Source organism: Dendrobates tinctorius, unplaced genomic scaffold (genome assembly GCF_039654945.1).
Source record: "Dendrobates tinctorius isolate UK_male_01 unplaced genomic scaffold, ASM3965494v1 ptg000245l, whole genome shotgun sequence".
In the NCBI taxonomy this organism is placed as follows: Eukaryota; Metazoa; Chordata; class Amphibia; order Anura; family Dendrobatidae; genus Dendrobates; species Dendrobates tinctorius.
Genome location: NW_027361912.1, coordinates 9,959,175 through 9,987,104, shown reverse-complemented (window position 1 = coordinate 9,987,104; position 27,930 = coordinate 9,959,175). Strand labels below are relative to the sequence as shown.

The 27,930-nt window shown below is 43.3% G+C and overlaps 1 protein-coding gene across 2 annotated transcripts in view; it reads right to left on the bottom strand.

Annotated features, from left to right (window-relative positions):
- Positions 1-27,930, bottom strand: part of LOC141060814 (lysozyme C-1-like) — a 120,519-nt gene that overhangs the window by 26,170 nt on the left and 66,419 nt on the right. Inside the window, exon 2 of one of the 2 annotated variants that reach the window (XM_073557192.1) lies at positions 5,046-5,228. The exons of the other annotated variant lie outside the window; for it this stretch is intronic. The gene's annotated coding sequence lies outside the window, so the exon portion shown is untranslated. The remainder of the gene's footprint in view (positions 1-5,045; positions 5,229-27,930) is intronic. 2 annotated transcript variants of the gene reach the window in all.

The following is a 27,930-nucleotide window of genomic DNA, read 5'->3' as shown; positions in this document are numbered from 1 at the left end:
TGGGAAGTCTCCCTTTCAGGTCAACTATGGGTTTAACCCACATTTTGGAGAGTTTTCCCGCATGGATTCAGGTTGTCCTGGTGCTGAGGATGTGACACAACGTCTTAGAATTCTTTGGAGGGAGGTTCAGAGTAATATTTCCAAGGCACAGGAAAACTATAAGCAGTTTGCTGACAGGAGGAGGGGGCCAGGTCCAGCAATTGCAGTAGGGGAGAAGGTGTGGCTATCCACCCGCAATATCAAGCTTAAGATACCTTCTATAAAGCTGGGCCCCAAGTTTATTGGCCCATACAAAGTTGTGGAGGTTGTTAACCCAGTAGCCTACCGACTGCAGCTGCCCACCTCCTTTAAAATTTCTGATGTCTTCCACAGGTCCCTGTTAAAGCCTGTGGGGACGGTGAGAGAGGATCTCTCATCTAATGCTGCGCCAGTGCTGGTAGAGGTGCAGCTGGAGTATGAAGTAGGGCGCATTGTTGACTCCCGGTGGGTGCGCCGGAGACTCCAGCATCTGATACACTGGAAGGGGTACTCTCTGGAGGCGATCATCGGTCATGGGTTCCGGCCAGTTCGGTGCATGCCGATCGTCTGGTGCGGGCTTTCCACGCCAGATACCCAGACAAGCCTGGGGGTCCAGTGGCCCCCCATTAAAAGGGGGGTACTGTCATGGTTTGAACAGCGTTCTTGCCCTGCACTTACAGGGTTAAGTGTTCGTGGCCTCTTTCTGGATCTGGGAGGGGTATTTTTACTCACTCTTTGCCAGGGTTCTCTGTCAGCTATACTGTTGTTCTGGTGTGTCTGACCCCTGGTGTGCGTGTATTCTGAGATGCTTGTTTGCTTCCCGTGTATGACCCGGCTTGTTCCCTCACTCTGTTCTCTGTCTCTCGTTTTGGTACTATTGTCTTCTCCGGTTCTGACCTCCTGGCTTGGCTATCGTTACTCCGTTACAGTTTGTCCCTATTGTACCGTCTATTGCCCGTTCTGGTTTTCTGACTTATTGCTACGTCCTGACTACCCTTTCTTTCTAAACCCTCTGGTACTGTATTGCTAACTTGTGCTTTGACTCTGGCTTCATCTGGTTTCTGTCTCTATCTAGGCCCCTTGGTAACATTGTCCTGTAGTTACCTTTCTAGGAGTTTCCCTTCAGCTCCTAGATCTGTGGAGCTTAGGCCACGCCCCCCAGAAGTCATGTGCTTCAGGTCCTGATACTCTGAAGCACGCATCGTCACCGCTGCTGCCCTGCTCCACAGGTATCTTTGAGCACTGTCTTTGTACTCAGGACACCCGCACTGGCTCAGTGAGCAAGTGCAGTGCAGGGTTCCTGACACCTTCTTTTTCTGGATATTCCTTGAAATACTCGGAGTAATTAATGAATCAGCCGGAAGCGCTCCTTGACAAACTGGAAATCTTTCTCTGCAATGGTGTAACTTGAAACTTATAGACACCATTATTATTATTTATATTATTAGCTTGATATTGTGTAGAATAATGAACACATAATATAGGATAAGATCGTAAAGCTTGTAACCACCATCCTGAGAAGACTGTTGTATAATCTAAATAATAAAAATATTGGAGAAAGAGAAACCAATCACAAACTAAAATGTTTCTATGCACAAAGCATGGGCAACAAACAAGCAGAATTGGAACTACTAACGCAGGAAAAGAAATATGATGTCATTGGAATCGCTGAAACTTGGTGGGACAATACACATGATTGGAATACAAGGCTAGAAGGATACAACTTATTTGCAGGAAACAGACTTGATAAACTAGGAGGAGGTGTCGCATTGTATGTTAGAAATGCGTATATCTGCACAGAGATTGAAGCTTCAGAGACTGGGAGTTCTGTGGAAACTGTTTGGGTAAGAATACAAGGACAGAACAATGGAAAGGACACCATTGTAGGCATTTACTACAGGCCGCCAGTGCAAGCTGAAGATATGGATGAACTCTTCATGCATCAAATGACCAAGTTCTCCAAAAAATATGACATAGTTGTCATGGGAGATTTCAACTATCCAGACATTTGTTGGGAATCTCTCTCAGGCAAAACTAACAGGTCAAGTAAATTCTTATCCTCTCTTGCTGACAACTTTATCTTCCAAAAGGTAGGAGAGAAAACAAGGGGAACTGCTACCTTGGATCTAATCCTTATAAATAGGGAGGAAATGGTTGAGGAGGTAAGAGTGTCTGAAACCCTAGGAGGTAGTGACCATGCTATTTTAGAATTTTGGATAACTAGAGGAGGAAGACCTGTGAAGACATCAAGGTTAGATTTCAGAAAGGCAGATTTTAAGGGACTCAGAAAGAGAAATGGAGGGATCCAATGGCTGGATATCCTTAAGGACAAAAATGTCCAGGAAGGATGGGAAATTTTGAACAATGATATTCTCAAAGCACCATCGTTAACAAATTCAAAAAGAGGGAAAAATAGGAAGCATTAAAGGAAACCAGGATGGATGAACACAGAACTTAAACGCATGCTAAAAAGGAAGAAATGTTTATCAAATGGAAAGAGGGAGACATATCTTAAGAATATAATGCTGTCTGCAGAACCTGCAGGGCATGAATCAGATTATCTAAAGCTGACAATGAATTAAGGCTTGCAAGAGACGTCAAACGCAATAAAAAGGGATTTTGGGTATATGTCAAAAGTAAAAGAAAAGTCAAAGATGCTATAGGATTTTTACAGGATGAAAATGATGAAACGGTAAGAAAGGATGATGAGAAGGCTGAACTTTTAAATTCCTATTTTACATCTGTTTTCTCTCAGAAAGGAAATGTAATATCGACTGATCTTCACTCTCTGATTAAGGGATATCTATAAACATAAAGATAGTGAGGAAACACTTAGCTAACCTAAATGAATTAAAGTCTCCAGGTCCAGATGAATTACACCCCAGAGTACTGAAGGAGAGAGCAGAAGAAATTTTTGAACCACTCTCCAAAATCTTTGAAAAGTCTTGGAGAACAGGAGAAGTCCTAGAAGACAGGAGAAGAGCAAATGTTGCTACTATCTTCAAAAAGGGCAAGAAGGTGGACCCAGGCAACTATAGGCCGGTGAGTCTGACTTCTATACCAGGAAAGATCTTTGAACAAATTATTAAACAACATGTATGTAATTATCTGGATAAGAAGTGATTAAACAGAGTCAGCATGTGTTTGTAACTAATATGTCATGTCAGACTAACTTCATTTCCTTCTATGACAGAAACACTGGGTGGATCAGGGAAATGCTGTAGATATAGGATATCTTGACTTCAGCAAAGTATTTGACAAAGTATCTCACACAATCCTCATAAAAAATGACTAACTATGGAATGGTTCAATAAGGAATAAATTCTTGGACTTTGAGTGCGCTGCCAGACGAATTCAATAACCACACAAGGTTAAAAAAGTTAACCCTTTAATCCCTACGCGTTTCGAAGCGTAACGCTTCTTCTTCAGGGGTAGATACATGACTACAGAGAGCTGTCATCACATTTATACATACAGGATTCAAATTTGGCGCCCTCAGAAACACGAGGAGCGCCGCAAAGGTCAAAGATCAAAGTAATTCAAGCATCAAGAGTTCATAAAGGTTAAACATTCTCTAATTAAAAATGATTAAAAATAAATCTTTATTTTAATATTACACATAGAATGAAATATTTTAGATCCACTACTACAGATGAATCTTTTCCTATCCGTGATTTCCTTAACTGCACTTCTGAATATGTCATTTATCTAATTGAGTGTGACTGTGGGAGACAATATGTGGGGAGAACCACACAACCGTTACATCTTAGAATGAACTCCCATAGACATAATATTAAAAAGGGTTTTCTTTTGCATGGTCTGTCTAGACATTTCTCATTAAAACATGATAAAAACCCTCATGGATTAAAAATTAGTCCCATCGAGCAGATTCCCTTCAACCATCCTGATAGGATAGGACAACTCAACAGGAAAGAAATCTTCTGGATTTATAGGTTGAACACTCTGAAACCTAATGGGTTAAATGAAATTTCTGAAGTGTTTCTTTGATATTTTCTTAGTTATCCCTAAATGTTCACTAATTTATTAATCTACCTATTGTCTTTTGTAATCAGGTACATTTATGAGTTTTTATTGTTTTTTATATGTCTCATATATTTTATTAATTTTTGATTTTGGTGTGTATTCCTTTCCTACACGTTTCACATATGTGGTCTTTTCCCCTTTCTTTCATTTGGGGGTGAATGGTTTATAATATTAAATAATTTCTCTCTTTTTAGGTATATATATATTTTATATATATATGTATATTTTTTCCTTGTACATTTTCTACACCCTCTTAGTGGGTTAATCCTACCTATATATACTATAATCTTCATTTATTATGGCCAATACGGGTGTATATATCCTTCAAATTATTTTATCTATTACACGTTTTTTTTTCATATTAATAATAATATTTTTATTTAATAATATTTTCATTCATTTTTGACGTAATTTTTACTTTTTACGTATTGTTTTCGTTCATATTCCTTACAATGGGACATTGTTCTGGAAACTAAGGTGTTAATTTCCCTTTTTTTGGTCATTATTTTGCATTTTTTCGTTTCTTACAATTTTTCTCTGTTCCTCTGGTTCGTGTTATTGGAACCTCGCATCTCGAATAGACTGCTGAAATGAAATTAATTATGCGTTTTTCTGTTCAAAAAATATCTTCATGCATACAGATTTTTATAATAATTAGTTTTTGTTCTGGGTGACTTCTTTTTAATATATACAATATTTTTTAATATTTCTTCAGCGGTATTCGATCATGTTTCTTCCATTTGCGGTTTTTTCTTTTTTCTTTGTTCCTTTTTTGCCTTTTGTCTTCCAGTTCACGCCACGGATTTCTCATGGAATTTGAATTAAATAACTAGTGACACATTTTATTTTTATTTTTATTTTTATTATTATTTTCATCTTTATTAATTTTTTTCACATCAATTTCATTAGCGTATTTTTATTCATACATATACATTTACTATTTAATTATCACTTTTATAAATATCTTTCTGTGAGACTCATACCAATGGTCGGATTACAAATTTTCTTTTAAATTCAAACACTCTCCCTGGTGTAGCGGTGTGTTCGCTGGACTTTGATCCCTTTTTTCTTTCTTCATCACGTCGTGGGTTCATTTTACATTTTTTTCTCGTTTTTCTTTATATATATTTTTTATCATCCTTTTTCTTTTCTTCTTTTTCTTTTATCTGTAAAACATAATAAAGATTTATTTTTAATCATTTTTAATTAGAGAATGTTTAACCTTTATGAACTCTTGATGCTTGAATTACTTTGATCTTTGACCTTTGCGGCGCTCCTCGTGTTTCTGAGGGCGCCAAATTTGAATCCTGTATGTATAAATGTGATGACAGCTCTCTGTAGTCATGTATCTACCCCTGAAGAAGAAGCGTTACGCTTCGAAACGCGTAGGGATTAAAGGGTTAACTTTTTTAACCTTGTGTGGTTATTGAATTCGTCTGGCAGCGCACTCAAAGTCCAAGAATTTATTCCTTATTGAATTGTGGTACGGTTCCGCTGTGGACCGTTGGACGTGCAGCAGGCTGACTCACTATACAAGCTTTATTTTTTTTTTTGAGAAGGTGAGTTTAATACATTCAGTAATTGAGCATTTTACCCGGATAAGACCCTATTGCGCTTTTGTTTCAACCTTCTAGTGAAAATAACCTAACTATGGAATGGAAAAGGCAACAGTTAGGTGGATTCATAACTGGCTTAGTGATCGGACCCAAAGAGTGGTCGTAAATGGCTGCACATCCAGTTGGAAGAATGTCTCAAGTGGGGTACCACAGGACTCTGTCCTGGGCCCTGTATTCTTCAACCTCTTTATCAATGATTTAGATGAAGGAATTGAGGGTAAACTGATTAAATTTGCTAATATAATTCCACAAATTAGGCCTAAAGAAAATGGCACTTCCCAAGAAATATGTATACCGAACAGATCAAGGAAGCATATAGCCATAAAATACACATTGCTTTATTAAAGTTCATACAAAAGACACAGACAATTATAAAAAGAGATGGATATTCAATTTAGATACCACACGTACATATGCCTACATGCAGTGTTCAAAAGTACATAAGGGGATACAATCATGTGTGTTCAATACATTTGAAAAGTCATAGTAAAATGCACCTTGTATAAATTGAAGGGGGCACCAAACATGTGACTTGTACAAAATCTACACTGCAGACAAATACCACCAAATTAAATATCACCAGTAAAAAGATGAAAAAACTCTGCAAGTTATATGTACCTATTACTAAATTGTATCTGTGCCAATAAATTTAGGATTCCAAACAGAGAGCTTATAATGTAGTACTTGGCAACGGTGCCATGCCAATTTAATCAAATGACACCGGAGGTATATGACAGTGTGTAACAGGAATTAAATGTAACTAGTGCCAAGACACTAAGCATTGAAATATCAGCTTAAGTTCTCACATGACATTAGTCCCCCTATCCCAAATGTGTGGCAACAACCCCTAGGAAGTAAGGTAGCAAGCATATGACCTGTAATATCGGAGTCTCCGTCGCGTGTTTCGCCTTAGCTTAGTCCTGGAGAAGTAAGTGAATGAGGCTACAAGATAAGCATGGACATATATAATGACATAATCACACAGATCTCTTACATGTGTGAAACTGTAATCGCACAGCGCCCAGCGTGTGACGTCATCATGGAGCGCGTCTCCCGGCCATCCAGCCACTCCCACATCAGACACGTCATGATGAGGAGGCAGCAGGGTCAGGCCAGGAAAGGCGCGTCACCAAGGCAACGCACCACGCTGAAGGATGACGTCGTTGACAGCCAAGCCACTCCTCCGCCTGGCGTGTCAGGGCAGAGAGGCGGTCCCGGCCTATCCAAAGAACATATCCACGCAGAGTGTGCACAGATGGCTACTTTGTTAGGGGAAAGGGGCAACATTCAAAGGAATCAGTATTATTATGTCATTTACACCAATAATAAACACATTGTATGTGCAAATATATAAGGCACATTAGTCACATAACCATGATATATGAGAGATCAGTACTCAGTATATTAAAAGGTCCCATGGCTCATATAATATAGCATGGTGAGGAAACCAACCCCTCCAAGGTTTACATGTGTAATGTACATGATGTAATCCCACAAAAATTAAATGAACTTAATATTATTAAATCGATTGTACCAATAATCAGGGGTCCCTCTTGCATAAACATACTGCGTTTACGTATGCATAGAACACATACATCGCATAACCATGATATATGAGAGATCAGTGCAACCAAGGGTATCCACCGATCTGTTTGTTCCAAAATCATTTTAATTTCTTAAAATTTATCCCCAGACATCCCTCCATTACATATAGGAGATCGAGCAACCTCCGGGATAAATTAGTTCATAGTTATCATGGTGGCCAAAAACCTGAGAAAATATTCGGGTCAAAGGGTCCTAAATGGGGATTTTTTCCCTGCAGAGAATGCATTGCGTTTCCCAATATGATACAGGCATCTTTCTTCTTGTCCAGTGATGGTTGCAAAACATATAACATCACCCAGCACATCACCTGTAATTCCATTGGTGTAGTGTACTATGCCGTGTGCCCGTGTGAGAAAATTTATGTTGGCATGACCTCTAGACCTCTAAAAACTAGAGTAAGGGAACACTATAGGGATATTAAAAATGCCCTTAAGATTGAGGACAACACTACTCTCAATCCAGTCCTGAGACATTTTAAGTTATTCCATTATAGTAATCCTAAATTGCTCAAGGTCTGTGGTATTGACAAAGTCTATATTGACCAGCGTGGTGGAAATTGGAGGAAAAAACTAGCTCAAATAGAAGTTGAGTGGATATACAGGCTGGAAACAGTACAACCACGCAGCACTCCAATATGGAGACTTATACTGGGCACCTAACCCCAAGTGTAGATGCACCCTCAGAGAAGTCCCAAGGAGGCCACTTGGCAAAATACATTAATAATGCAGATAGACAGTGTCCAAAATCAGGTGAAAAAATCCCCCAAACTTATTTTACTCTGCCCTAGATGTGATGTTTCAACCTGCCATAGGTCTTTTTCAAGCATACTTGTAAAGGACCTTAGGCAAGACCAGATGCTCGAAAAAGACCTATAGCAGGTTGATAGGTTGCATCTATGGCAGAATAAAATACATTTTTGGGATTTTTTCATCTGATTTTAGATGCTGTCTATTTGATTTATGGACAAAAATGTTGTGTCTGTTGTGTTTTTTTTTCAATGGATTGCTGCTGGATCAATTTTAATAGATCTTTACAAGATATGTTAAAGTAGCCTAAACATTCTAGGAGATATCAGCTCCGAAGCTTGCAGAATTATTAAAGCAACTTTGGATTTTGATAAATCCTGTAACTCAGGTTAAGAGCAAGGTAAGGAGTTCTGGGTGTCTGCAATACATGCTAAAATATTCTAATGCAAAAAAATGTAAAAAATAAAGTCACATGTAAAGCTTGTGAAAGTGTTAAATCTTAGCAAAGAAGATATGTCCGAAGAAATTTAAAGTCTGTAATAGAGTTGAGCGACTTTTGGTTTTTTAGGGTCGAGTTTCGTTTCGTGAAACCCGACTTTTCCAAAAGTCGGGTCGAGCAAGATCGGTGGTGTGTCTGATGGCGGGTGGGCCGAACCTGCACTTTCATCTGCAGCTTCCTCTTTGTCACCGTGTAAGATGGAACTGTATATGGGAAGGGTAACCTGAGTTTCATCAGGGTCAGATTCAGGCCGTGTAGCGTGCGAGGGGAATGTAGTGGTCTGGGTCAATGTACCAGCAGATTCATCGAGCAGTGGCTGGGCATCAGTGCACTTGTGTCGCCGCAAGGAGTACGGTCGCCACAGTGGCATTACCTTCCTCCTAGGGAGTGTGATTAGTGATGGGCGAGTACTAAATTACTCGGAATCGCTTGACTCTAGCGAGTCCAAGCCCGGGACTCGCTACTCGTTGCGAGTCTAGCGAGTCCAATGTTAATGAATGGGGAAGCGAGTCTTAGCGAGTAATGTGCGATTTACAAACAAAGACTGTGTTGGCAAGGACGATTGTGTACTGCCAGAACCAGTGGTCGAGGTCTTATCAGCCATCAAAGATGTTATCTGGTCATGCTCTTCCGGCCTCAAGACACGTTTTTGTTGAGTACTGGGAATTCTAGACAGGAGAAAGGTAGCTCTATCAATCCTCATCTGTCTACCTGTACCAGTGCCTTCTTGGGCACGACTGCTACGGCCACGACCTTGTCCCTTTGCAACCTCTTTTTTGGGAAATTGTGGTTTTTGTGACATTGTTGACAAATGCACAGTCACCGAGATGGAGTTAGGTGGTGCTGTAGGCGTCACTTGCTGGCGGGGTAAGTGTGTGTGCTGACACCTAGCAGTGAAGCTGCACACTAGTCCCTGCACTGTGCACTGCACTGTAAGGCTTGATCCTCCCTGCCTGCCTGCCTACAGTCTACACAGTACTCCTCTGTCCTCCTGGTAGCTCTCAGAAGAGCTGTTTGGGTTTAATATAAGGAATCTTGAAGTTTCCCTACACTAACTGACAATCCCTATGATCTGCTCATGCATCTACCTCACCCTGCTCTATCTCAGATCTCTCAGGAATGTAAAGGAAATGGCGGTGGAAAAGGCTTATATACAGCCTCGCCTCTCATACATGACATAGGCATCACGATGGACAGAAGCCAATCATAGTCCTGCCACAACCAACATTACTGAATATGATTGGCTAACATGCTTGTCCATCTAAAAAAGTTTTCTGACCTAACACGCTAGGCTGTCTCGGAAGCTTTGTAGGAACATAACAGATTCTATATTTGCGAGTCCCGAATCCAGTATACAGGACTCGGGATTCGTAGACTCGCTCAGACTCGCTCACAATCGCTGTGTGTTGACATAGGCTGTCTTGGAAACTTGTAGGAACATAACAGATTCTGTATAAGTGAGTCCCGAATCCAGTATACAGGACTCGGGATTCGTAGAATCGCTCAGACTCGCTCACAATCGCTGTGTGTTGACATAGGCTGTCTTGGAAACTTGTAGGAACATAACAGATTCTGTATAAGCGAGTCCCGAATCCAGTATACAGGACTCGGAATCGTAGACTCGCTCAGACTCGCTCAGACTCGCTCAGACTCACTGTTGACAGCGATGTGATATAGCGAGTCTAGCGAGTGAGAAAAAAAACTCTGACAAAACTAGGATTGCCATTGACTTGCATTGGACTCGTTACTGTGCGAGTAATCACTGGGAGAATCGGCGAGTAACGAGTCCAGCGAGTCCCTTACTATTCGCCGAGTAACGAGTCCTAGCGAGTAGACTCGCCCATCCCTAAGTGTGATGTCATGCTTGGGAGCAACGAAGGATCTCTCTAGCAGGTTAACTGATTGGGCGGCGTTATTCCCACGAGTCATGACCCTCCAAACAGCGTTCATGAAGGCAAAGTGTTTGTTTTACGTGGGCAGTATGGTTGCAAAGCTGAACCTTAAAGGAATGTCCAGAAGGGCACCACCAGGAGTGGAGCCTACGGTATAATTCGACTCCACCTGGGAAACCTCAACCATGCCAGCTACAGAAAAGATGCACACATTGCAAGCTTAATTCCGTTAACAAACGAGACTCCGTCATGCCCCGCGGTCCGAGTCCGGCTTACTAGAGGGACACGTGAGGCTCTAGCACATGAGATTGGCCAATAACTGGTGTGTCATGCCCTTACATGTCCGTGGCTGCATGTGCGCTACACTGAAAAGGCCAGCGTTTGTCGCTTACAGGTGCAGATAACCTGCTGAACAACGTTAGTGATGGGGATCTGTGATTACAAATATTACCCGCGAACGATGATTTCCCAGTAAGTGCAGGTCAACTGCAGTTCCGGAATTAGGTCTAACCGTCATTCCTGAAAAAATGAAAAACTTACATGTGCAAACCACAGGTGCTGTAGCTTGCTTAACAGCTCGCCAGCCGTTCTCAGGCCCAGTATGGATTACATGGATGGATAGCATAGTGTACACATTCAAAATATATGTCTATACATCAGGAGGCAGGCTCAGACGGTGTTAGGCCCAGTATGGATTGCACGTGATTGCACAAAGGTGAGAAAGGGTACCGTATCCCCGGATAACATGTATGGATAGCATAGTGTACACATTCAAAATATATGTCTATACATCAGGAGGCAGGCTCAGACGGTGTTAGACCCAGTATGGATTGCATGTGATTGCACAAAGGTGAGAAAGGGTACCGTATCCCCGGATAACATGTATGGATAGCATAGTGTACACATTCAAAATATATGTCTATACATCAGGAGGCAGGCTCAGACGGTGTCAGGCACAGTATGGATTTGACGGCCCAGACTACACAGCGGGGGAGCAGGGAGAGGTAAAGATTGCAAATGCTGGGGCCCTGCCCAAGCAAGGGGGCCCACTCGTGGGCGTCGGTACTGACACTGGGCCCCTCATAGTACGGCGGTGTGTCTGACGGCGGGTGTGCACCACCACCATCAGAGACACTTGATTGCACTATGAGGGACCCTGTGCCAGTGCCCGCGCCCAAGAGTCGGCCTACTCACCTGTCCAGGGCAACGGCACTCGCACGGTGTCGTGCGCTAGGTGGTGACCCCGGCCATGGGGTGGGGAGGCAGCACAGTTAGGGAGTTTTAGAAAGTGGCATATGTTGATGTTGGACATTCAGCTGATGCAAAAGGCGAAATAGGTCAAGTCCCAGGAAGAGGTGGACCAAAGCAAGCCATTTTTCTGTCACCCTATGTGTTATCAGGGGAAGGTGGGACAAAATCCTTGGAAACCCATGCATGGTTCATTTTAATGAAGGTTAGATCATCCACATTTTGGGTTGACAGACGGGTCCTTTTTTCTGTCAGGATTGATCCAGCTGCACTGAAGACTCTTTCCGATAGCACACTTGCAGCTGGGCAAGCGAGCTCCTGTAAGGCATATTGTGCCAATTCAGGCCAGGTGTCCAGTTTAGCGGCCCAATAGTCAAAGGGGAATAACCTGTGTGGGAGAACATCGATAAGGGAGGAAAAGTAGTTTGTAACCATAGTTGACAACTGCTGTCTCCTGTCACTTTCCATCTATGCAGTATTACCAGTTGTGTGAGCGGTACTTGAAAAATCAGTCCACAACATTGTCATGAAACCCCTGTCTCCAACGCCACTTCTGCTGTGTGCACCATGAACACCTCTGCCAAGCTGCCCCCGTCCAGTACGGCTCGTGTGAGAACCATCACCGCTGCTGTGTGCTGGGAATGCCTCAAGCAACCGATTTACCAGAGTTGCTTGTTTATTAGCCAATATTAGGTCAAGGTTCTCCTGTGGCATGATGTTTTGTAATTTGCCTTTATAGCGTGGATCCAGGATGCTGGCCAACCAGTAGTCTTCATCGTTCATCATTTTGGCAATGCGGGGGTCCCTTTTTAGGATCTGCAAGGCAGAATCTGACATGTGGGCCAATGTTCCCGTGTCAATGATGCACTGCGAGTGCTGGTTGGAGGAGCACTTTCTGGCAAATCCACATCCCTCCAGTCACGCGCAAACCCTGTACCAGACCTTGCCACACCAACATTTTCACTTGCCCCACGAGATGCATCCTCCTCCCCTAAGTAATCATCCCCATCATCATCCTCCTCCTCCTCCTCTTCTTCCTCCACCTCATCCAGGAGAGGTCCCTGAGCAGACAATGGCTGAATGTCATCAAGGATTCCCTCCTCGGCAACATTGGCTGCAGACGCCTGCTCCTTAAGGTGCGTCAAAGTTTGCATGAGCAGACGCATAAGTGGGATGCTCATGCTTAGGATGGCGTCGTCTGCGCTTACCAGCCGTGTGCATTCCTCAAAACACTGAAGGACTTTACAGAGGTCTTTCAGCTTCGACCACTGCACACCTGTCAACTCCATGTCTGCTGTCAAAGTGCCTGGCCGTGTATCATCCCACAAATGCATTATGGCCTGCCTCTGCTCGCACAGCCGCTCCACCATGTGCAGGGTGGAGTTCTACCTTGTTGCAATGTCGATAATGAGGCGGTGGTTGGGAAGGTGGAGCAATCGCTGCAGCTTCTGCATACGAATGTAGTGTACAGGCGACCGGCGGATGTGCGCGCACAGTCTTCGCACCTTCTGGAGCAGGGCTGTTAACTCCGGATAATTTTTGAGGAAGCACTGCACCACCAGGTTCAAGGTGTGAGCCAAGCAAGGTATGTGGCTGAGTTTTGAAAGGGCTATGGCTGCCACAAAATTATGGCCGTTATCACTAACTACCTTGCCTGCCTCAAGATGTACACTGCCCAGCCATGACTCAGTTTGTCGCTGAAAGTACTCGGCCAGCACCTCAGCGGTGTGTCTGTCGCCCAAACACATCATCTGCAACACAGCCTGCTGACGCTTTCCACTAGCTGCTCGATAGGGGGACACCTCGTGTGCAACAGTGGCAGCTGCAGATGGAGTGCTCGTACGAATGCGCTCTGTGGACGAGCTTTCGCTTCTGGAGGAGGAGGAGGAGGAGGGTGGAACGCCTACAGCCAACTGTTTCCTATACCGTGGGCTAGGCAGCACTGTCCCACCACCGCTGTCCCCTGTGGACCCTGCATCCACCACATTAACCCAGTGCGCAGTGATGGACACGTAACGGCCCTGGCCATGCCGACTGGACCATGCATCAGTTGTGAGGTGCACCTTTCCACTCACTGACTTCTTGAGTGCATGGACAATGCAGTCTTTCACATGATGGTGGAGGGCTGGGATGGCTTTGCGAGAGAAGAAGTGGCGACTGGGTATGTCATAGCGTGGTACTGCATAGGCCATGAGTTCGCTGAAAGCTGCGCTTTCCACCAACCGATAGGGCATCATCTCAAACGAGATTAGTTTGGCAATGTGGGCGTTCAAACCCAGTGTACGCGGATGAGAGACTGAGTACTTTCTTGACCTACTCATAGTGTCTGGGAGGGTGAGCTGGATTTGAGAGCTGCATATGGTGGAAGTAGCGGTGGACAGGGCGGACTGAGAGAGGGTTGATGATGGTGATGGAGTTGGTGTTCTTTCTTATGGCCTAGATTCAGTATTTCGTTGATATAACAGTGGGATTCCCTGACTGCTGTGGCCTTGCAACGACTCCTCAACATTTGCTGCTGTGCTGACCGGTGGGCTTACAGTGGGGGAAACAATGTAGCGTTGCTGACTACCTTCTTTGTGATCAGTTGCACATGTGGTACTTGAGGTTTGGTGTTGTGTCCACGCTTGCAAGTGCATGGTGGTTAAATGTCTAAGCATGCAACTGGTATTCAAATTTTTCAGATTTTTCCCTCAGCTAAAGGTCTTTGTGCACTTCTTACAGATAACCTTGGCCTGATCATGAGGATTTTGTTCAAAAAAGTGCCACACTGCACTCTTCCTACTTTGGCAGACATTTTGCGGCCTAGCACGCTGTGATATTTTGACCCTCTGGACAAGCTGTCCAGCAACTCTTTTGATTTTTGGAACCTGTCTTTGGAGTGCTCCGTGCCTTCCAGATAACAGCTGTTGCGATGTCGATGTCTGCTGTGGATGCTCCTCATCTGAGCTATTGGAAGCAGCACCCTCTTCCCCCAATGGATGCCAATCTGGGTCAACAACTGGGTCATCCATCACCTCCTCTTCAATGTCATGTGCACCTTCCTCTGTGTCACCGTGTATGGTGGTATAGTGTGCGGGAAGGGGCACCTGAGTCTCATCAGGGTCAGAATCTGGCTCTGTACACTGCGAGGACAATGTAGTGCTCTGAGTGAATGTACCAGCAGAATCATCTATCAGTGGCTGTGCATCAGTGCACTCCATGTCAGATTCATCTTGGCCTGGGTAATTCACCATTTCACTTGATAATCCAGGCATGGTATGTGAAAACAGCTCCATGGAGTAATCAGTAGTATGGCCTGCGTCATCCTTCAATCTTGGTTGGGGTGAAGGACACAAGGAAAGGTGTGGTTCATGAACATGAGCCTCCAATGACGACTCAGTGCTTTTACTTTTTACAACTTCAGAAGAGGAGGCGATAGAGCTGGAGGCTGAGTCAGCAATGTAAGCCAAAACTTTTTCCTGCAGCTCTGGCTTTAAAAGCGGTTTGCCAACTCCTAGAAAAGTAAGCCTTCGAGGCCTTGTGGAGCCAGACGATGACGCAGGCTCAACACCTCCTGCATTCGGTCCTATTTTGCTTTTGCCACTACCATCAGATCCACCACCAACACCATCATTACCAGCTGCCAACCCCCGCCCAATTCCACGGCCTCTTCCACCAGCCTTCCTCATTTTTGGTAGAAATGTAGACAAAATCCAACAAACTATATAGTAATGTAAAACAAGGTACAAGGTGTCTACAGGACAGGGGAGATTTTGAATTTCTGCACACACTTGTGGACACTGGACACTTATGGATTGTGTGAGGCCCACTGAATATCAGAGCGCTATGTCACAGGCTCGACGGCACAGGTGTGAAAAAAGTGACTACAGGATCACGGAGATTTTGAATTTCTGCACACACTAGTGGACACTGGACACTTTTGGATTGTGTGAGGCCCACTGAATATCACAGCGCTATGTCACAGGCAGAAATTTGCTAGTGTATCACAAACTACAAGGTGTGTATACAGTGGCCGTGATAACAGCCGTTACACGGTACTGAGAGGAGCGTGCACGTACACGGCTGTCCGGTGTACGTAAAATTGTCAAGCTCCGTGTTTTTTAAGTATACGGACTGACACACGCTGTCTCTCTATAGTTTTCAATGTGATCAAACAGGAAATATATTTAAATGTTTGAAAGCTAGACAAAACTAGAAGGTGCAGGTCTGTAAGAACGGAACATGTCCTCGACTTATTCTCACAGAGTGACACACAGATAGCTTCACTGTGGCTGTGATAACAGCCGTTACACGGTACTGTGTGAGGAGTGTGCACCGCTGTATGGTGTGAAAAAATGCACGCTCAGTACCTCAGCAGGACAAAAAAAAAAAATTGGGATTGCTTTTAAAAAAGCAGTTTGCAGAGCAGTGGGTAAACAGCAATGCAGCCGTCAGGAAGCCTTAGAGGGCAGCCTAACAACCAACACCGCTGATCCACCAAAATATAGCCTCCCCTTGCCCTGCACACACAGTGACTGGTGTGTTGTACAGGCAAAATCGCTAGCAGCAGCAGCAGTTTTTTTTTTCTTCTTCCCTGCCTAATGCTCTCTCTACAGAATAAGCAGCAGCAACCTCTCCCTATGCTAAGATCGGCAGAAGTAAGATGGCGGTCGGCGTGCACGCCCTTTTATACCCCCTGTGACGCCCACCAAAGCAAGCCAATCACTTGCATGCCCTTCTGAAAGATGGTGGTGACCCGTGCCTATGTCATCACGTTGCCCACAGTGTCCGTGGATCCTGATTGGCTGAAAAAGAGAGCCAAACAAACTTTTGAAACGCGACTTTGGCGCGTAAGTCGCCGACGTCGTGGCCGACCTCATCCTAGGGTCGGGTTTCGTCTCATGAAACCCGACTTTGCCAAAAGTCGGCAACTTTTGAAATTTTTCGACCCGTTTCGCTCAACTCTAGTCTGTATTACTTACTGTCCGACAGGATTTTCGTGAGTGAACCTATAACGGAAGAAGCTTTGCTTATATGCATGTGGAAGGTGACGTTATCTTGGTGGTTGCATAAAATGACAATATTTGCTCACCCGCTTGTGCCAAGTATTATCACACATGTAGTAATATCTATAAAACAGGTAAATGTTGTATATTCTTTAAAAGCATTGTTATGTAGGATCCGACAAGCCTTTTGCTTCATGCTTAATATTTGCCTTACACTTTTGCTCGGGATTACAATTAGTGATAATATTCAGAACATATTGGGTTTGCAGGTCAATAAAATTATCATATCTTATTACAAATGATATCTCAATCCAACAGGAGCTCAAAATAAAATGTATCTAGAGGGATAAATAGACCTCATTGTGCTCTATGTAAAAGAACAAAAACTCTTTTATGATAATTCAAATAATATCATAGTAATCTAAGAAATGAAACTATCAAAAGAACAAAAAATTGAGGGCAAATATCATCATATTTGTATTCGAAGGCTGGTTTGGTTTGACTACAAAAAGTTTGGAGAGGGTGAGCTATCAAGGCTAGAGTTGAGCGATACCGTCCGATACTTCAAAGTATCGTATCGGATGGTATCGGCCGACCTTTAAAAAAAGTATCGGTATCGCCGATTCCGATACCGGAAGTCCCATTCAAGTCTATGGGACTTCCGGTATCGGAATAAGAAAAACCCTTTCCTGCCCTTGTACAGCCTCTCTGGGGTCTGTACGGGCCTTTCGGGGGGCTGTGCCGGCCTGCCAGGGGGTCTGTGCAGGCTCCGGTGGTCTGTGCCGGCCTGCCGGTGGTCTGTGCAGGCTCCGGGGGGCTGTGCCGGCCTGCCGGGGGGCTGTGCCGGCCTGCCGGGGGGCTGTGCCGGCCTGCCGGGGGGCTGTGCAGGCTCCGGGGGGCTGTGCCGGCCTGCCGGGGGGCTGTGCCGGCCTGCCGGGGGGCTGTGCCGGCCTGCCGGTGGTCTGTGCAGGCTCCGGGGGTCTGTGCAGGCATCGTCCGATGGGACTACAAGTCCCATCGGGCGATGCCTGCTACCATGACAGTGATTGACACATTAGCCAATGATGGGACAGTAGTAGTCCCATCATCCGGCTAATGTGTTAAATGTAAAAAAAAAAAAAAAAAAAATTACATGCTACATACATACAACATGCATACTACATACATGCTACATTCATACTACATACTACATACATGCTACATTCATACTACATAAATACTACATGCAACATACATACTACATATATACTACATGCATGCTACATACATACTGCATGCTACATACATACCACATATATACTACATACATACTACATGCATGCTACATGCATGCTACATGCTACATACATAACACATATATACTACATGCATGCTACATACATACTACATGCTACATACTACATATATACTACATGCATGCTACATACTACATGCTACATACATACTACATATATACTACATGCATGCTACATACATACTGCATGCTACATGCATGCTACATACATACTACATACATACTACATGCTACATACATACTACATATATACTACATACATACTACATACATACTACATGCATGCTACATGCATGCTACATACATACCACATACATAACACATATATACTACATGCATGCTACATACATACTACATGCTACATACATACCATATACATACTACATGCATGCTACATACATACTACATGCATGCTACATACATACTACATGCTACATACATACTACATGCTACATACATACTACATATATACTACATGCATGCTACATACATACTACATGCTACATACATACTACATATATACTACATGCATGCTACATACATACTACATGCTACATACATACTACATATATACTACATGCATGCTACATACATACTACATGCTACATGCATGCTACATACATTCTACATACATACTACATGCTACATACATACCACATATATACTACATACATACAATACATTCATACAATACATACATAGACATACAGTACATATAACATAGAGTAACATACTTACCAATACTTGTCACATTGTTCCCCGAAGCCATTGTCTTTTCCGGAATAAATATTAACATAACAAACCACAAAAATACTCACCCACGATCCGAAGCAGTCCACGAGTGTGTCCCACGACGATCTTGGGTAGAGAACTGCAGCATCAGATGATGCTGCCGTTCTCTACGGGCTGCAGGAATCCAATGACGGAAGGTAGGTATCCTTCCGCACTGTATTCCTCCGCCACTTAAAAAAAAAAAAGTCCCTAGTCTCACTTTATGCCATTGCTGTGTGGGAAATTCCCACACAGCAATGGCATAAAGTGAGACTAGGGACTTTTTTTTTTTAAGTGGCGGAGGAATACAGTGCGGAAGGATACCTACCTTCCGTCATTGGATTCCTGCAGCCCGTAGAGAACGGCAGCATCATCTGATGCTGCAGTTCTCTACCCAAGATCGTCGTGGGACACACTCGTGGACTGCTTCGGATCGTGGGTGAGTATTTTTGTGGTTTGTTATGTTAATATTTATTCCGGAAAAGACAATGGCTTCGGGGAACAATGTGACAAGTATTGGTAAGTATGTTACTCTATGTTATATGTACTGTATGTCTATGTATGTATTGTATGAATGTATTGTATGTATGTAGTATATATGTGGTATGTATGTAGCATGTAGTATGTATGTAGTATGTATGTAGCATGCATGTAGCATGTAGTATGTATGTAGCATGCATGTAGTATATATGTAGTATGTATGTAGCATGCATGTAGTATATATGTAGCATGCATGTAGTATATATGTAGTATGTATGTAGCATGTAGTATGTATGTAGTATGTATGTGGTATGTATGTAGCATGCATGTAGTATGTATGTAGTATGTATGTAGTATGTATGTAGTATGTATGTGGTATGTATGTAGCATGTAGTATGTATGTAGCATGCATGTAGTATATATGTAGTATGTAGTATGTATGTGGTATGTATGTAGCATGTAGTATGTATGTAGCATGCATGTAGCATGCATGTAGTATGTATGTAGCATGCATGTAGCATGTATGTAGCATGCATGTAGTATGTATGTAGTATGTATGTAGTATGTATGTAGCATGCAGTATGTATGTAGCATGTATGTAGTATGTATGTAGTATATATGTAGTATGTATGTAGCATGTAGTATGTATGTAGCATGCATGTAGTATATATGTAGTATGTATGTAGCATGCATGTAGTATGTATGTAGTATGTATGTAGTATGTATGTAGCATGCAGTATGTATGTAGCATGTATGTAGTATGTATGTAGTATATATGTAGTATGTATGTAGCATGCATGTAGTATGTATGTAGCATGTAGTATGTATGTAGCATGCATGTAGTATGTATGTAGCATGTATGTAGTATGTATGTAGTATTTTTTTTTTTTTTTTTTTTTTTTTTAACATTTAACACATTAGCCGGATGATGGGACTACTACTGTCCCATCATTGGCTAATGTGTCAATCACTGTCATGGTAGCAGGCATCGCCCGATGGGACTTGTAGTCCCATCGGACGATGCTTGCACAGACCCCCGGACATCAGCACAGCCCCCCGGCAGGCCGGCACAGCCCCCCGGCAGGCCGGTACAGACCCCCACAGGGTGCACAAACCACCGGCAGGCCGGCACAGCCCCCCGGCAGGCCGGTACAGACCCCGGGCAGTCCACACAGCCCCCCGGCAGGCCGGCACAGCCCCCCGGCAGGCCGGCAGAGACCCCCGGAAGGCCCGAAATGACGGCGCATCATGATGCGCACACACCGCGCATCATGATGACGTCAGGCCGTCAATCAACTGAACTTCCGATTCCGATGCCGAATTCCGATATTGAAAAAATATCGGAAGTCGGTATCGGAATTCCGATACAGCAAGTATCGGCCGATACCCGATACTTGCGGTATCGGAATGCTCAACACTAATCAAGGCACAACTTGAGAAACAAAGCTATCCAAGACATGATGGCTCCTGTTCTTGCTGCCAATACCAACACTGGAACTGGAAAAAGGCAGCGGGCAAAACACACAATCAGGGTTGCCAACTTTATTTTTTCCTTTTTTCTGGACACTTCTTAAAAAATCTTGAGCAGACTGCTTTATTTGTGGATACATTTGATGATCATAATAAATCATTAACATAAGTGATATACTGTATGTCTACAGACCAATAAATACTAATAGGCCTGGACTGGCCCACAGGAGAACAAGAGAATCCTCCGGTAGTCTCCTCTGCAGGAATGAGCTACCACCCTCTAATATGAGCAGCACTTGGCACAATATACTTGAATCACTATGAACAGACAAAGGCGACATCTTATTCATGCATCAATCTGCTCAGTTCATTCATTTTATATATATATATATATATATATATATATATATATTTGTGATTGAGGATAATGTCACATTTGGATGTAGCTGAAAAGTAAGGCCTTGGAGTTGGTTACTGGTGGGCCCCTGGCACCCTAGACAGACACTTAGACTATATAAAGACATGAGCTGCCGTCACTGTAAACGGGCGATAACTACAGTCATAAAAATCTGTGTAAGTTCATCCAGCTGTAGAAAAATCAAGGACATGTTAATTTTTTTTATGGTCGGGGAAAAAAATGGTCCTATTGTTATGGGCTGTCCTGGAATCTCTGGACGGTTGGCAACCCGGCACGCAATGCCTATCAATCTAGAAGGGAACATTGTTATAGAGGATGCAGAGGTAGCAATAGTCATCTGAGAACTCACAAAGGTCCTCTGTCAGAAAAAAAAGACTATTCTATTAAAAATGACACATGATCCGATCGGGGCCAGTGTGGATTGGGAAAAACAGGAGACAGCAGCCAGTAAGTATTAGCGATGAGGAAGCACTAAAATGCTCGGGTGCTCGTTGCTAGTGTCGAGCAAATTGGAATGCTCGTTTGCTCGACCTCAGCAATGAGCCCAATGTAAGTCTATGGGAAAACTGAGAATTTTTGCCGTGACCCGAGGGGGTCATTTTAGTGTCTAAAAAGGTCTGACTCCCAGCTCACAGCTGTGAACAATGTCAGAGTGTTATGCCGCTTTTACAGGCGCACACTGAAATATACAAAAACAAAGCCAAAATGGGTTTTTCTGGGAAATACGTTAAGGAACATCCTTTCCAGGGTAATGATTTGCATGTAAAGCAAAATAAATAAAAAAAATGTACGTCCACCACTTGGGCTATGTTCACATGTAGCGTTTTTTATGCATTTTTCAACAGTAGCATTGCTTTCAACCAATTCAAATGCATTCACTGGGAAATATCATTTTAACATTTAACAACCTTAGCTGGCCATAAGGTGTGTGACACATCATCAGACACATCCTGTTTCATTTATGAACGAGGGACTCTGAAAGTCACAAATCTTATTTTTGTAGTGCATCAGGCGTCATTAATATTCTTAAAGGGGCATCAGCTGGCTATGCTTTGTTGTTCCCATTATTAAACAGTGGGTCTCCTATACTGTTATTGCCTATGCAGTGACTGTCTGGGCTGACAAATTAGGACGGACCCCAATACCTCTTTGATGAGAACAACAGGAAGGCCTCATGAAAAAATATTCCTATTATAAGAAAATGGGTCTCCCATAGTGTTTGTTTATGTATTTAATGCAAGGCCTGCCTTGCGCCAAAGTTACATGCACTCCAATAAGACTTTTAACAGACGTTCTGGATGGCCACATAAAACCAAAGTTGCCATTTTTTTATTTGGTACTGCCATACTGTTAGCCTATGCATTGAATGTAATGGCTGCCTTGCCCCAAAGTTACAAGCACCCCAATAATACTTGTAACAGATGTTCTGGATGGCCACATGAAACCAAAGTTGCCATTTTCTTCATTTGGTACTGCCAAACTATTAGACTATGCATTGAATGCAAGGCCTGCCCTGCCCCAAACTTACACGCACCCCAATAACACTTGTAACAGACGTCCTGGATGGCCACATGAAACCAAAGTTCCCATTATTATGATTTTTTTACTCCCATAAAGTTTGCCAATGAAGTGAATGCAAGGCCTGCCCTCCTCTAAAGTTGCATGCACCCCAATAACACTTGGAACAGATGTCCTGGATGTCCACATGAAACCAAAGTTCTCATTATTTTTCATTTGGTACTGCCATACTGTTAGCCTATGCATTTAATGCAAGACCTGCCTTGCACCAAAGTTACACACACCCCAGTAACTCTTTGACCCAACGTACTGGATGGCCACATGAAACCAAAGTTCTCTTTATTATGATTTTTGTACTCCCATAAAGTTTGCCTATGAAATGAATGCAAGGTTTGCTGTTATGATTACGTCACCGAGGAGGATAGCCGGCAGAAGAAGCTAGGCAACCAGAAAACTAGAAAGGTTGGTAACTAAGCAGATTGCAAACCCATAAAACTAACAACACAACTAGAATTAGGCGTGGGACGTACCTACGATGCCCTAGACGCCTCGGCACAGCCAAAGAGTGAACTAAGCCTAAAGCAAGAAAGGGGAAAGCTAAACTGCCCCGGAGTAGAACTCCAAAGGAATATATAGCCCCCAAACATATATTGCCGGTGAGACAAGATGAGGCACAAACACAGGCAGAAAATAGAGTAAGCAAATGATGAGGCCCAAACTGTCTAGATAGAACAGGACAGGAAAGATACTGTCTGCAATCATGCAAAAAACCCTAAGAAAAATCCAACACGTCTGATATGCAAAAATACTGAGGCCACATGACCTCTCTCCCACTAGATCAGCATTCTGGTGTGAACTGGAAGCAAAACAAAAGATACTGATATAACAGGGGACTCGCAATACTGAACAGACTGACATAAGCTGTGACATATGGAATTGGGTCCAGCACTGGTCCCAGCAGGGAACAATGCTGAACCCACACAGCAAAGCAGAGAAAGGAAAAAAACTTGATCAAATGCAAAAAGATTCCAGCAAATAACTTATCTGAATGATGCAGGACCAAGCAGGGGGCAAGCGGACTTCAAAATGCAGGGAATGCCATAATGTTAGCCTATGCACTCATTGCAAGGCCTGCCCTGCAACAAAGTTACACACACCCCATTAACACTTGTAACGCACGCACCTCAATAACGCTTTGAATTGACGTACTAGATGGCCACATGAAACCAAAGTTCTCATTATTATGATTTTTGTACTCCCATAAAGTTTGCCTATGAAATGAATGCAAGGTCTGCCCTGCCCCAAAGTTGCACGCACCCCAATATAATTTGGAACAGACATTCTGGATGGCCGCATGAAAACAAAGTGGCCATTTTTTTCATTTCGTACTGCCATACTGTTAGCGTATGCATTGAATACAAGGCCTGCCTTGCCCCAAAGTTACACGCACCCCAAAAACACTTGTAACAGATGCTCTGGATGGCCACATGAAACCAAAGTTGCCATTATTTTCATTTTGTACTGCCATAATATTAGGCTATGCATTGATTGCAAGGCTTCCCTGCAACAAAGTTACGCACACCCCATTAACACTTGTAACAGACGTCCTGGATGGCCGCATGAAACCAAAGTTCACATTATTATGAATTTTGTACTCTCATAAAGTTTGCCCATGAAGTGAATGCAAGGTCTGCCCTCCTCTAAAGTTACACACACCCCAATAACATGGAGGAGGGCCTCATAAACAAAAATTCCCATTAAAAAGGAGCAGGTCACCTATACTTGTAATGCCCATACACTTTAGTATGGTCTGACAAACGTTTCCCCCTGGGGGTACACATCTACATAGTGTGTAAACTTTTTTGTTTACAGGCATCATAAACACCCTTGAAAACAATAATGTGGTTTCCCACACAATTGCTGTTGGGAAGGTGCAGGTTTTTAGCATAAATATGGCGGACAAGTCATTGGATGAAGTGATCAGGAAAAGGGGCATGGTGATGGCAGGAATGGGAATGTACAGGGTTAATAACAGGGGGGCTATAGGAGGTATGAGATCCAGGATCAAGCCTACAATGATTAGTCGTTTACCCACCACCAATTACCAGAATGCGTTTGATGCCTGTAAGAAGATAGATGTAACATCCACATCTAAAGAAGCTTGGCATAAAATATCACAGTGAGAAATAAGTTGCCAAAGATGCCGCATGTGTCTGTATAATGGGTAAAGCGCAAGATGCTCGTGAGATGCTTAATTCTAGAAAGCTGCAGATCAGTGTTGGAGGAAAACCAAACAAACTGATGGATGCTCATGAAAAACTAAGGTTTAAGAGGAGTGCACTGGCCGTAACTATCAACACACCCGTGGCACAAGGTTCTCCATCTTCACCCATACATATTACCAAGAATATCCATATTTCACAGCCGAAAACTATTTGTTCTGGTGTAACGAACACTGCTAAAGGAATGCCAATAAAAATTGTTAACCAAGACCCCCGGAAACAACAGATTTCCTCTTTACAAGATATGGATGATGATGGTATTGATGATGACTTGAAACTTTCCCACATCTCCACCAAGAAGATGAAGATCACAGGTGCCAACAATGTGCAAAAAAGTCTGTGAATGTCTGGAAATTTATTTTCTCTTGGTCAAACTTTATGTTTTACTAAAGTGGTACAGAATGATGCATATACAGCTCACATGTCTATGCAGCATGAGATTTCGACAACTTTATTGCACATAAAGGCTCTGACCAACATGGCACAGACACTTGTCACAAAGGAGGCCTGTTCATCAGTGGGACCAACTCCAAAGAAGTCTGTATTTAGCCCTTTAGAAGGCAAAAAAAATGACCATTAATAACTTGCATCCAAGAGTCACAGAGGAAGATATCGTGGAGCGGTGCCTTGAAGTGCACCTGCTTGTTGAATTCTGGAGTTGCAGAGGTTGTGTTTGTAAGAAAGTTAGGTGCAGTTGATACCTACAAAAAATACAACAAATACCTAGATGGACAACTAATGAAATGCAATCTTCCTTTGAATGGTAGTATGATAACATCAGACCAGCCCATACTTCTAAGATTAAGTGACACCCCATCAAATAAGGAAGGTGAATCTAGATTAAATACAACTTCCTCCTCCAGTGTTGCTTAAAATCCTCCAGCTGACATTGATCCTGATACTATCTTAAAAGCACTCTTTAAATCCTCAGGGACATCAGCAGTCATCAAACCACCTGCATTTAAGATTAAGCTTTGATGACATCAACACAACTTGGAGAAGATGATGATGGTTGTAGTAGTTGGTGTGTTTGAGTCCCAGTCATGAAGCAGCCTTAAGAATTTGAAACAGAAGTCATTTTACTGAAAGTAATGGGGCAAATTATTATTTACAAACAGCAGTAAACTGATGTATGGGATTACACTCACGTTTGTGTATCAGCAGACAGGCAGATGTTAGTAACCTCTGGTTTTAATTAAGTCTGAATATCTCATCTTCAGCACTGTGCTCTGTTTCTTCCCTGAGGTAATTCTTCCTCCTAGAGGTGCAATGGTAGTCTTCCTCATATGAAGACTTTTAACTCCCTTTTCATGCCAGTACACATTTTAAGCAAAGCCGGAAGGGAGCAAATAGGTAATTCCTTCACCTACAAAATGGCCTCGTCTTATCAAAATGTCTGACCACCAAAGGCCACTTCAAATTTTAAAACTCACTCCCAGGACTTGGCTCATCCCCCTTCTATGTTATGCTAGAGCTGCTGTCATTGGCTGAGTGCCCTGAGGCATTTTTCAAGAAACTTCTACATATTAACCCCTTTACCCCCGGCTTGTGTTTTGCATGTTTTTGCATATTTCCCATAAGGGATGGGAGCATTGCTCTAGAATCACTGCGTTGAGAAACATGTGATGGTGTCTCCGCAGTGTTGGATGTTGATCTCCATGAGTTCATTCATCCTCATTTTACACAGTCTTTTACTAGGCATTGCTCCTGCTAGCCAGTTTCCTACTCCACACTGATGAGGTGTGGAGATTCCTGAATACCTTGAGTGTTGTCTCCTGGCCTTCTGGCATCGCCACTTCAGTGGCTTAAGCCGGTCGCTGCTTTTGGGAGACAGCCAGGAGGTTTCGGGGAGAAAATCCATGGAGTTGTGGATGATGGGAGTCCGACTTCAATTCTCTGGGACCGGTGATAGCCGGGTCAAAAATGGATTCAGGATTGACATCGCTGAAGAAAAGAAGTTGCATTTTTCCCTGGGATATTTGGTCAACATGGTGTTTTATGACATCCTGAAGATTCGGAAGTCCGATATAATATGCCTGCAGGAGTTTAGGAGAGAAGGCAGTTATGTACTGGTGCTATCTTCTATGGCGGCTTGCCAGAATTTGTTTACTGCCCTGAAAAATGGAGTGGCAAATCCTTTGCTGGAAGGTCTTACCTTTACTGTGCTGTACTCTAAGGGAGATATCCCACTTGTATTTTTCATGCACAACCCTTTTGTTTCCCTGGAGGACATTGCTTTATTTTTGAAAAGACATTGCATTTATGTTCAGTACTCCCACAGGGTCCTGAATGGAGAAGGGCTCTGGACTGGGAAGTACAAATTTTTTGTGAGATTTGGGATGGATCCCCAAGGCCCGGGAGGCATCCATTACCCCCTCTTAATTTTTCAATTGGGAAAAATATTGTTTTTTTGTTCTTTCCAGATGCCCCGATGTATTGCAGGAGGTGTAAAAATTTCAGGCATACCCAGGATAGTTGCAAGGAGATGCCAACTTGCAGGAATTGCAATGCTTCTGGCCATATGGCAAAAGACAGCACAAATCCTGTTATGTGTAATGCTTGTGGTGAGGAGGGCCATAAGTATCGGGACTGTAAGGCCAGGATCAGTCCTAGGTATTACGCTGAGGTCTCAGGTGGGGCAGCTGCACCCCCTGCTGCTGTTGTTGACATTCCACAGGTTTCAGACCTGGAACTTATTGAGGAACCTGAAATCATGGATGCACATGAGGAGGTCCTGCCCCAAACGGAGTCTCCCAGCCCAGAGGTGGCAGTTTTGGAAGCTACTGATGTTGAATGTGAGCTCCCTCTTCTGTCTGATGTCTGTGGGGAGGGGGAGTTGGAGAGTACTCTTGGCAATACCCCCAGTGTATCTTGGTTTGCTACTGAGGAGGAGTTGGCCAGTTGTGGAGATCAAGGTGACTTCACTCTTGCGAGGTCCTCTGAGGATGAGGAGCCTGGAAATTCCTGTAAGAAGCCCAGAACGGATTGGGCAGACCCCGGTGAAGTTGGTTTAAGTCCGGTGAGTGAGCGTAGTTACCCTCAGA